Source organism: Poeciliopsis prolifica, unplaced genomic scaffold, assembly GCF_027474105.1.
Source record: "Poeciliopsis prolifica strain line A6 unplaced genomic scaffold, Auburn_PproV2 SCAFFOLD020, whole genome shotgun sequence".
In the NCBI taxonomy this organism is placed as follows: Eukaryota; Metazoa; Chordata; class Actinopteri; order Cyprinodontiformes; family Poeciliidae; genus Poeciliopsis; species Poeciliopsis prolifica.
In genome coordinates this window covers 8364902-8377635 of record NW_026562395.1, presented here as the reverse complement: position 1 = coordinate 8377635, position 12734 = coordinate 8364902, and positions in this window count along the sequence as shown.

Genomic DNA, 12734 nt, shown 5'->3' with positions numbered 1-12734 from the left:
ATATTTTCCCCCACGTGTTTCTTTTTATTGCTAAAGAATAATTGGGCTGTGTGGTTTGGTGTTTGGTCACCAAACCAACTAGGATATGTTGAAGAATGCTCAGAAAGTCATCTCACCCTGTGACTTTTCTCTAGTTGACATAGAAAATGATGATGTTCATGTTGTTGATGATGGAGTAACATCATCATCAGACTTACGTTTAGGTTCATCTGCATCTGAGCTACAGATATCTGGGCTATCTGTAGCCCAGATAGGTTGTGTTAACTTGTATAAATATGTTATGTAATTGTTATGATTTGATATGCATATGTGTGTTGCTAAGGTTTATCTTTTTTTTCTTTTTCTGCAGGTGTAGATGCAGACTTCTGTGGCATCAGCTTGTGTTTGCTTTGTTCCTCTGCTTCTATCGCCTCGTTTGCCTTTAAACTTTTTCCCACCTTTCTACCGTTCGATTTTCCTTTCTTTATCATCTCTGGGTCCATTGCATTTGAAAAGAGTCCAAAACAGTTTCTAATAAAGTTTTATATAACAGGTAGTAAAAGCTGTCATGCTCTGCTGAGCCTCACTGACAGTATTTTTGTACTTTCTATTCTCTTATCAACATAATTCATAAATGTCCTTTTGGTTGTGTTTGGGGGAAGGTTTTACCTGATGATTTAACTTTGAGGTCACCTGCTCATGTCCTGCCATGGAAACGGCTCATGTGCAGTGCTGACAAGGACCTGGTGTTTTCCTCCCACACTGACTGAAAGGGACAGGAGATGTTTAGGATTCTGTTTGGGTTTATATTGTTGCCTAACTTTAAACCAAAGCTGATAAAGTCAACTGTAGATGCTGGACTTACAGTCCAGTCTTTATAGTAGTCACACTGACTACTCTGAGATAGTCAGTGTGACTCATCCTCCAGCTGCTGCTATGTGCTCTGTGCAGTAGGGTTGGTGGTCTATCAGAAAACATCAAGCCAGAGATTTCCAGCTTTGAACAGCCTGGACCTGCAGCTCCTGAGGTCTGTAGAGAACTGACTCCCTGAATACTTTATTAGTCGCTTGTTGACCTTTGACCAATGTCTTTAAGTCAATACAGTACAATTGGGGCTTTTTATAAAGTAGGGGATTAAAACATGGTGGTTCTGTTTTATTGAAGGAGGTCCCTTCCTTCTGCACTTAGAGAATTCAACCAGCTCTTGTCATTGATGGCTCTGTCATGTCAGGCAGATTTTAACAAACACATTTTCTGCCGTTCTAAGTGTTGTTCTAATTTTACATTTCACAAATAAATACCCACATCTTCTGCATTAAATTCTTCTTTTTAAGAATGTATATTCAGAGAAATTACATAACATAAGGATATTTCACTAACACATTCATTGTGCTAGCTTATGTTACGTACTTAGAATTTTTTGTGATATAGTCAGTATGCATTAAGACCAGTAAGCCTGGTCTTACATTGGGGCACCTTTAATGATTTAGTGTTAGATTATTAGTTATTAATTTAATATGGACAGAAATGTCCATTCCAATAATGATCTATACAGACAATTGAATATCATCATAGCATAATCAGTTGATCCTCATATAATATATGATTAAGTAGAAGCATCAATGCAGAAGAAACATAGTAAATGATTCTACTAGAGTTAAAGCCATACATCTTTGCTGTAACTGAGGACAGGCACAAAAAAGTCAGTGAGAAAATACATTCATCTGAACATCTTACTCTGAAAATACATTTGGAGTAAGAATGAGCCACCATGTTGCAAGAAAAGGATAAATCTCATGATATGTACAAAAATGATACTACATAGGCCTGAAATTGGGTCTGTGTCTCTTTAAGAAGATCCTAGTTACTCCAACAATTCTCTTTCGTCACATCAACACAACAGTGCTCCTCCATGATGCTGTTTATAGCCATTGGACTGAGAAGCTTGTTTGATAAGCTCAGTAGACTTACATATCCCCAGGTGTTTTTCCAGTTGCTGCTGCCACTAGTCTGAAGGACCTGAGCAAGGGAGGGGTCAGGGAGGGGTGCTCTGTGAGGTGGAAGCTTGGCTGGAGTCTGCTTCCCGAGAACAAGTGTTTTGGCGCCCCCGAATGGTTGCTGGGGATATTCAAGGATTCCTCAAACATGATCCAATCAAGGCAACACTCCAGATGTGATACTGATGAGGGGATAAAAAGACAACCTGACGAAAAGCTCAAAAAAGGTGATTTTTACATAATACTGCTCCTTTAAATGTCTTCATGAAAGCTGATGATAAAAATGTCCAACATTACAGTGAGTCTGCACTGTACATCCAATTGAACAAGGGAATAACCTCAAGTTTGGAATGGAATAATAAATGACAAATTAATGAATTTCTCTTTTGGTTTCCACTCAACCAGTCACATAGCAACAGCAACAAAATATAAAAAAGAGAGAAAAAGAAAACATTGAAAGACTTATTCTAAGTGCAACTGACAGAAAAGTTAGATTTATGCACCTTCCTATTCTATTGCCAACCTGGGGAGCTGCACATTTGGCCCAATCAAACACCAGCAGTGGGCCGAAATAAATGGGACTGAAAATTTGTGAGGGAACTAAAGAGGACATTAGACAAGAGCAGTCTTCACGACCTGACGGATGGGGGAGAACCAGTTAAAGGTGGATTAAGCAAATATTACCCAGACAAAATGTGGACATCTTGTAGACTCAGAGTAGAACTGCTGAGGAGCTAGTTAAGGTGGCTCGGGCATCTGGTCAAGATGCCTCCTGGACACCTCCCTGGTGTTCCGGCACGTCCCACCCGGAGGAAGCCCCGGGGAAGACCCAGGACACGCTGGAGAGACCTTGTTTCTCAGCTGATCTGGGAATGCCTTGGGATTCCCTCGAAGAGCTGGAACAAGTGGCTGAGGAGAGCAAACTGTGGGCCTCCCTACTTAGGCTGCTATCCGACCTCAGATGGATGGATGAATGAATGAATGAAGTGGGCAGATGATGGGTGTGTGCACATTCACACAAATAATCCAATCTTTCACATTTTTGCTCAATAGTTAGATTAGTAATTTTTTCATCATGGTCTCATTTTTTGCATTAGATGGAACACTCTAACTTTTCTTACTGCTCTGTTGAGATTTGGAATTTCGACCATTAAAGTATTACTGCCTTTGTAGCATCATATCATTGAGATCATTCCACTTCTGTCAAGTTTTTTTCATTTTATTAATATTATTTTCAAATACTTTTGATGGGGCAAAAACGTGCAGTAAATTACTGAACGAATTAACTACACTATAGCTCCTGAATGCTATAGTGTAGCATTTTGACAGCATTGCTGTCATTTTCCAGTCAGAGATCCAGAAGCTGGAAGTTAAAGTAACGGTTTCAGTTTTATAGACAAATTTCTACCTCTGTGTTTAAGAGTTAATTCACTTAAGCCGTTTTATATATTAGCACTGTGGAGTGGAACAGGCCAGACTATTACTGCTAACAAGGCCATTTTTCAAAAAGATGAATGCCAAATTAATCACTTTGGAGCTAGGAATGTAGTTGCCAATGTTCCCTGGAGACCATGAAGGGAGTTTTATGGAGAGAAATCTTTTTCCTACTAATACCTTCTGCCAAGTGCATCTCCATGTCCTCAGATGACCATTTGAAGGTAAAGTACAGTTCACAGTGAATATTTTCCCTCTTTTTTAAAGCCTCTCTGCTCAGAAGCTCTGCTTGGCATCATCCATCCTCCTGCTTTTCCAATTTGGCATATTGCTAGTAGACGTGGCTTCGGAAAACCATGACAGAGGCACATTTGTAAACTCTTGACACGAGAGAGCTTCCAAGAGTTTCATCTGATGATTTTACATTACACACAGATGGCTTCAAAGACACATTTCTCATGATGTATGTTACTCTGGGCTGTTATGTCCGTATACGTCCCAAACTGTATTTCCATTTGGTTCAGTGGTGTGTTTTACAGCTTTAAAGAGCAACACTCTGTTCCCGCTAGACTATTATAAAATATACATGTGTTATTTTTAAATGATCCAAACTTGTTGTACTAGTGCTTACACAAGGATTTTGGCCTTTTTGTTTCTTTTTAGTTGAGAGTGTGTGCATGGGTGAGTGTGTGTCTATGTGTACTAGTTTAGCTATTCTTCTTAAGACCATTTCTGGCATATGGATATCCAGGGGACCAAGGCCCAGTCCTAATGTCTATTTATCCCTTTTATTTATCTATCTATTTATCCCTGTCTATTTATTTATCTATTTATCCCTTTTATATTTGAATAAATACTTTATTCAAATATAAAATATTTTTGAATTGAATTTGGGGATAGGGCTTCATTTTAGAGACTGGGATGTGAATTATGACTTAGAACCCTAAATCATAATTCTGGTTTTATGGTTAGGAGAAATGTTTGAGTTAGGCAAAAAAAAAAAGTTACTAAAATGAATGGAAGCCAATACAAAGTGTGAAAATGGGTAAAAATACAAACTTGTGTGTTTGATTGTGTAAAACTCATAAGCAATCTGCTTTATAATTTAACTCTGTATTAGCAAGATGTTATGTGCTGGAAATGATAGCTGAAGCCAACAGTCAGATGGTTTTAGACAAACATGCAAAAGTTTTAACTTCTAAACCTTATTTAGAGTACAGGGTTAGAATAAAAAGTCATAACTAACCAAAATTCATTAGAGAGGTGCTAACCTCCAGTTTGAGATGGTGTATCTGATACACCATCTCAAACTGGAGGTTAGCATAGAAACATAAAAAAGGAACTGTTGCATTAAAATAACATCCTCTAACTGATGCAAACCTCAACAACATTTTAAAATATTAAAATACTTTTAGATTCTTTTTGATTTAATAGATCTGCTCCATGTATGCTCAGCATAGCTTCGATCTGAAACAAGAATGCAAACTGGAAATTAATCAAGGAATGTGCATACTGGAGCTCCGATGTGCATGTACCATGGATTGATCTTTATTTGTTGGCTTCCTCAGAAAAAAAAGCCAGACCTGCTTTGGCAAATTGTGCCATTATTGAACTTTCTTTGACCTTTTTCTCAGAATTCTGAAAGATTCCTTCAAACCACAGGGCAAAACTGGACTCGTTCGGGGCCTAATGTCAGATCTGCTGTGTTTCAAATGTCAAAATGGGTCTTTGTTCGTGAATAAGGACCAAGGTTTGGGAGCCGAGTGAGGGGTGAAATCTCATGCACCATCGCTGTGGCAGTTGACCCCTCTGGGCTCGTCCCATCTTCCTGTCAGAAAGCCGCCATGTTCCACAATGAATGAGACTCAAACTGGAAGCAACAGATGAGTGGATTAGAAGAGTCATCAGATCATACTCGTAATCGAGTCTCATGAGTTTTTTTCTGCTTCAACTATTAATAAATGATCCACCCGTAGAACAAAGAACATGAAGCTGACGTCCTCAGGAGGAATGGAGTGTGTGTATCATCTTTTAAATGGAAATTGAGATCAGTTTGTAGCTGTACCAACAAACTGCCAATAATTATTATTTTTTTAGATATAGACACCTTCTAATATTTATAACCCTGTGATGATATAACAGCCAAACTAGTTTTGCAGGAGTGAAGTAAAGTTGAGCAATATCCAGTTGTTTATTACCACTGAGCCCTCCTACTCTGTAAAACACAACTTGCTGACTCAACTAGTCTGGTTTCCTTGCTGCTTTGACTCGGTTAAGTTGTATCAACCTTACTTGTCAAGTAAATAAAAGATTTTGCTACAGCTTCAGTTATGTTGACTTAAGCAATTATTTTAAACTAAAACTGGTTAGTTAAGAGAAATTTTTAAAATGTTGCCCCAACATTTTTAATGAAGTCTTTACATTATTACATCATTAGTTGCCGAAACATACTTTTCTTTTTCTTTATTACATTTTTGTAACTTTTTAACATTTCTTAGTCAGGTCAACTTTGTAATGTTTTATTTTTATCATGATTATGTTCTAGAGTCCAAATGAGAAAGGCAAAGTTTTATGGACATCGATTTATTCAAGTCTGGACATTTTTCAAAATCCATTCATAAAAATTGTAAAAGAAAAAACGACTTTCACCAAATAACAGAAACACACTGAAAAAAGAAAATAGTTGAACAAATGAAAACAAATTGCTTCAATTAGTAACTAGTAATTCAATTAAGTTTATCCAGTTTAATTTATTAAGTTGGATTAACTTGAAACAATTAAGTCAGTCTTTCGATTACTTAGACGTGGGATACGAACTCCACATTGAAGTTAATCGTTTCAAGTAAACAAAGTAAAAAGTTCCTTTAAGTTAAAGATGAATAACTTTTAAGTAAATTCAACCCAAAAAAGTAAGAAAAAAGTTATCACTAAACCAAATCAAATAAGTGAGATTCATATCAAATGAAAGGCAAATTAGAGGAAAACACCTCAAACCATAAAGGTTTGAGCAAACTAAACCAAAGCAAACTTTGGAAACTGACATATTTATAATTTGTGTGACTTTTACACAAATGTTCACCAGTGATTCAGACATAAATTATAGCTCTTTGTTAAGATCTGCCTGTAGGTTGATTTGGTAGCAAAGAAATGGTTCAATTGGAATGCAGACGAAACTTTTTGGGTGGGTTCACAGTTCCACTGATGTTTCAGGTTCTCTCTCTACAGACCTGCTCCAGATCCCAGAACCTCCTGAGAACAAGTTGAAGATATCTAGTGTGATTACTTAAAAAATCAAAAGATTATGCTGCTTGAATATTCTAGTCCCACTTCCTACTCCACTGTTCAGAAACACTGAATAACTTACAGAAAGCATCTTTCAAATCCATGATGTATTTTCACACATGAATATAAACAGTGTAAACTCAGCGCCGCCACAATCTGCTGCATCTGTTCATTTTTGCTCTGATTTCACTGAATGGCAGTTGCTCCTCATCATAATGTGTCTCATACAGAATCTCAGTTTTCTGCTGCTGCAACAGACAAGCAATACAGCTTAAATTGAATTATTTTCCGCCATGTTGCATCTTATTTTACAAAGTATGAGCAAAAAAAGAAAAAGAAAACATGCTGAGCTGGTATGACATGACAGTCTTTGGTATTTCTTCCTGCTTGCCATCTCTCTGTGAATGCAGTTAGTGTATCAAGAAAGCCAGCGGCTCCTTTCTGGCTGTCACTGAACCAGTTGCCACTGCAGCATCCTCTGCTCTCTTCATCAGTCTCAGATGGAAACTTCAAACTGAACTCAACCCTGCCATAAACAAGTTTATCATTTCTGATGAAAGCCAACTCTTTAGAAAGAAATGAGATATTGTTCAGTTTATGTTTGAAGATTTAAAGAAAGTTTTCCCATGAATAAAAGCAGTACATAATTTATCTTTCCCTAAGCAGCACTCTGACTGGTTAACATATCCAAAAGTACAAGTTTTCTTCCTTTTGCCTTGAAATAATACCCTGAAACAATAAAAATACGAGTTTAGCTAAAACCTTTATTGTTCACTTTAAGTTTAGGTTTCTAGATTGGTTTCGTCAAGGACGCTAAAGCTAATAGCTAGTTAACAAGTTTAGAGGCATCATGGTAGTTTATATGGCCAGAATTTGATGAAAATAGTTTCTTTGCAATGGCATTTACAGAGACACAAATTATTATTTATATTATCTATATTGGAACACCTCTTCAACAGTTTACTGCAAATCCAATAGAAGGAGCTGTCATTTTAGTTTCAGTAGCCTCTACAAACTGGAAGTTTGTTGGTGATCGTTTAGCTATTACTGTTGCTTTTCTGTTGAAAGCTGGGGGTTCAATAAGTTCCAAGCAGAACACAAAGCTGCATTCATTTCACTGCTCTTTGTATCCCTGAACCCCCAAAAGGGAAATCTCATTCTCTTATCCTCTGGAGCTTCATCTGTTTCCCATTATGGAGTAGGATGGCTATTTGTTCGCCAAATATAAGTCAGGTGTCCTTGGTAACAAGTGCACAAAGGATCCCTCTTTGAGGCTGCAAATTAATTCATTGCTCTGCAGCCTCCTCCCACCACATACCACCACGCTTTCAGGTCGCTTCCACAAGTCTCAGCAGAACTACTTGACAAAAGAACCCAGCACCTTCTGCAACGTGTGAGAAAACCCAGCAGGAATAAAAGACTGGCTCAGCCAGTTGGGATGGCAGAAGTCCAGCTCCTGTTCAACTGTCCTCTCACATGATAAAGATTTTAATCTACTTCAAACTCAGTTAAAGCCTTCTCAGTTCTGAAGTGAGTGAAACATTACTATACGTTACCGTGCTGGTAACGTATACTTTTCTATCAATGAAAACTATTATCTGAGTTATTTCAGAGATTATTACCTTGGAAACAAGGGACATTTGGGTCCAAAAGGCTAATCTGTAACAATTTTAAAGTTTTTAGACCATTTTCAAACTTGTTGTCCATCATTTTACAAGACAAGAGATAAGACACACAATTCAATTGACTTCTAAATGTCTTCAGTGCTGTTTATGTTTGGATTTCACTTGAAAAAGATGAGATGACAGACATTTCTTAAAAAGTCCTTATTGTTCCCAGAACCAAATTAAAAAGCTGAGGTGGTTGTGCATGTTCAGTAGCTGAACCTTAGCTCTGGAGCAACATTAGATCTGTTCAGAACATCGATCATTTCAAAAACCTTCTAACTGCTCACATATAATCACTGTCTTTAATTTAATTTGACAACCTGATATTTTTCTTGGGCTTTGTGTTTTGGACGTATTTTAAAGTCTTTTAAATCATTCTCATCTAGTCTTACTATCTTTATGGTTTGCAGAGAAGTAATTTGATTCAGACAAAAATAGGACAAACCCAACAGTCTTCTCAGACATCATGCTACACGTTTATAGCACGATTTAAGTATTTTTAAGTTTATTTAATTTTATTCTTGTTAGAATTGGCCTCTTTCCACTTGGTTCTCATCTCCATCTACAACTTCATCTGGGATTTGTCCTATTGAACTCTCAATATCTCATTAATTTGAGATACAATCTCATTAATTTGAGATACTATCTCATTATTATGAGATAATACCATCTCAATACAATGAGATACCACCGTCTCATTGTAATGAAATAATACCATCTCATTATAATGAGATACCACCATCTTATTATTATGAGATAATACAATCCTATTATAATGAGATAATACCATCATATTATCATGTGATAATAACATCTCATTATAATGAGATACCACCATGTCTTTATAATGAGATGCCACCGTCTCATTATAATATACCATTTCATTATCATGAAATACTATCTCACTATAATGAGATTTTACCATACGGTGAGATCCCCACTAGTTACCTGTCAACAGTAATATTTACACCCAGGTTTGTCACTAACATCTCTCTTTAACCACCGTTAAACCTTAAGGACGGAGGCAAAGACATGGATAGCTATCAAGTGAGTGCTTATCTGTCAGAACAGGTGGAAAACGTGTGCAGGAAATGGATCTGCTGTTCTCTTTCATAACACCAATAATAATGACAACATTTGCTTTAAATCATATTACAAACAGGTTCAAGGTCAACCTTCTTTGACCTTTTAAACTGAGCCTTAGTTATAAACAGAAAATCCTCTTTAGAGTGTTATTGGTTAATAAAATGCCTTCAATGTGTTTATAGAAAATAATCATTAAGATCATGCGTTATTTACATTAACATCATTATTTTGATTTGTAATAGTTTTCTTCTAGAAGTTTCTGTTAGTCTGACAATTCTTTGATTATATGGACCATAATTTTAAATATCGTTATTATTTCTCTCTGATTTTTGCTCTCCTGGGTTTGCATTGGTGTCATGCTCTCTACTATTTCCAGAAGGTAGTTTGAACAGAACTCTGAGGTGCTGAGATTTTTTTAGAAGTTAACACAGGAAACCTCTTTACAACTTCCTGAACTGTCTCCTGGGCTCCTTAGTCTTGATGATGCTGTTTGTTCTCTGATGTCTTCTAATGAACCTCTGTTACCTTCATTAAACAAATTAAATTATGCACTGGTAAACTGTTTACTAATTAGAATATTCTGAAGGTGAGTTGCTGCACTAGACTTTTTCCAGAGTTGTTGTAGTTAAGAGGGCTGAAAGGTGAGTCCAACGTTATTTTGGTTAATTAAAGCTAGCAAAATAAGAAAAAATAAAATTGAGAAAACTTTTCTTTTCAACTGAAATGAGAGAAAAAACAAGTAATTAAGTGGGAAAATTTTAAACCAACTAGGGTATCCTGCAAATCTAAAACTTATGAAAGCATTCTGAAATGCTTTCATAAGTTTGATGAAACTATATATATATATATATATATCTTTCATTTTTGTATGTATTAATGTATTTGTTAGTTTTTGAAACTGATGTGAAATAGATTTTTTCCCTATACCTTCAGTTTACTCCTTGAGCTGACCTGCCAGATTGGCAACAGCAAAAGTTGGGATGAAACACCAGAGTCAGTTGATTGTTCAACAATAATTTAATTATTTTTATGGTATCTTTCGTTAATTATTTATACATAGTCACAATACTCTACTTTTTGAATTGAAGAAGTTCAAAATAGAAGTAAACTACAATAAAATCCCAAACTATTCTAAACCTGTTTGAAGCAGCATTTACAGGAACAGAAAGAAAAAGAACACTGCAAAATCTAGACCATAATGTTTCTGTTGCTGCTTGTGCAAAGTGGGTAAAAATTACTTTACATGAAACATAAACACATAAACATTTCAAAACCTGAACATGTTTAGAAATATTCCATAAACCTTGATTGTTTCTGAGTTTATAGTCTTGTTTTCACTTTTAAATGATCTAACCTAACAGAGGTCTGTGTGTGTGTGCATGTGTGTGTGCATGTGTGTGTGCATGTGTGTGCGCGGCGGGGCAACCTCTATTGTAAATAGTCATGACTGAGCATTGTCTCTGAGCTAAAACTGTAATCTGCCATTCTAAGAATTTCCCAGATTCCTTGTTATAAGCAAAACAGCTCCAGCAACATAATCACAGAGTGCAAATGTTTAGAGCTGCAAAACAATATTCAGAGGTCATAACACTCACAATATCAGTGTAGCAGCTCACTCTGTATATACTTGGAGGAGGAAGAAGTTTCAAGTGTGGCCGCGGCCAAAGAATGTGTGTGTTGATTGCTATCTTACATGTCCCATATACATTCTGAGTGGAGGAATGTTGGTGGGGTTTTGTTTTTCAGCTAAATGGTAACAGCTGTTACAGAGTGATGTGTTTGATGGAGGTCGAGAGAGCGGTCTGCTTCTATTTACTTTGGCCGCAGCCTTGCTATGGGAACACTTCAAACGAACACGCTCTGCCACCAGACGCCAGGGCCAGTGGTCAAACATTCTTCGGTTTGATGCAGCAAGACGTGGCTCGTTATCCTGGGCGTTCAGTTTCGCTGGGAAAGACCCAGTTTGTGTTGGGCGCCACAGGACCCACAGCTGGGATTTTACAGGTCAGCACATTTCAGATGGAAGATTTATGATCTGCCCGAGGAAGGAACCGGAAACAAAACAGATCAGCTTCAATGTGTTAACAGTGTGGAACACTCACATGCTATGCAGACAAGAAGGTTGTCTTTCTGGATCAAAAATGTGGTCCCCACATGGATCTGTTCAGAAAAAAGTGATTTGCAATGATGGACGTCATAAATGTTTATTTTTAAGTTCGGATTACAAGTTAAAACTGAATGTGTTCCAAAAAATAATAATAACAGGCTGTCCCAGATAAGTTTGTTGGTAGAACTTATCTGGGTTTCACCATGTGCTCTGCTCACAGAGGCTTGGCAGCCGCTTGTGCAGGGAACGTTGTGAAGGCAGCAGCTGAAACACCGGTCCTTGACTTGTCCAGAGTTTAAATAAAACCTGCTGCCTTGCGACACGATGAGCCACAGGACCCACCGCAGCGCCAAAGGGAAGAGGCAGATGCAGCAAACCAACAGGAGCCGCAGTAAAGCCACAGCACACACCACGATCCTGGAGCAGCGCCTCCAGACCCAGAAACACCTACATCCAGCCCAAACAAGCAGGAACAACAGTTAAGCCAAGTAAAATCACAAAAACAGCAACACCACTGCTCTTCCGTACATCTGCAGGGACACGAGAACCATCAGCCTCAGACACACACCACCCATTAAGGACCACCCAGTCATTGGAATTATGAAAATAGATTTGCTTAATGGAAACTTGCCAATTTCCCCAAAAAAAGAAAAAAAAAAAACTTATTTTGTTAAAAGGTTTTAGTGCTAGGATGAAATCTTAGTGGTTTTTCAACCGTATCCAAATCTGTGTATGTTGCATAATTGGATCAAGTCGACTTTTTTGCATTGACATTGCATAAATAAACTGAACTGAATCTTGTATACAGACAGAATGTGATCTCTTTCCACATAGAGTTGGAAATCATTTCTTCCTTCCTGCCTCAGTTCACCTCCTGCTCTGGTCCTCCCTCTGCAGCACTGAGAAGACAAGAAGGAGGAGAGGAATGCACTTTAGCACAAACACAATGGAAGCCTTTTGTGGAAGATGAAAGGAATATTAGTCACCACTAATGAGATTTGATGTTGGACTTCCATTGTCAGGCCAAGGCAGATGGGTAGAGAGCAGCCATTCTCCACACATCAAAGAAAAGGGAATCCCCACATTGCACACTCTTCTGGCATTTACAGAAATGAACAGAATAATTAAAAAGGTGGCTTTTGTCAGCCTCTGTGCTAATGAGGATGTAGTTCTGTGTGCAGC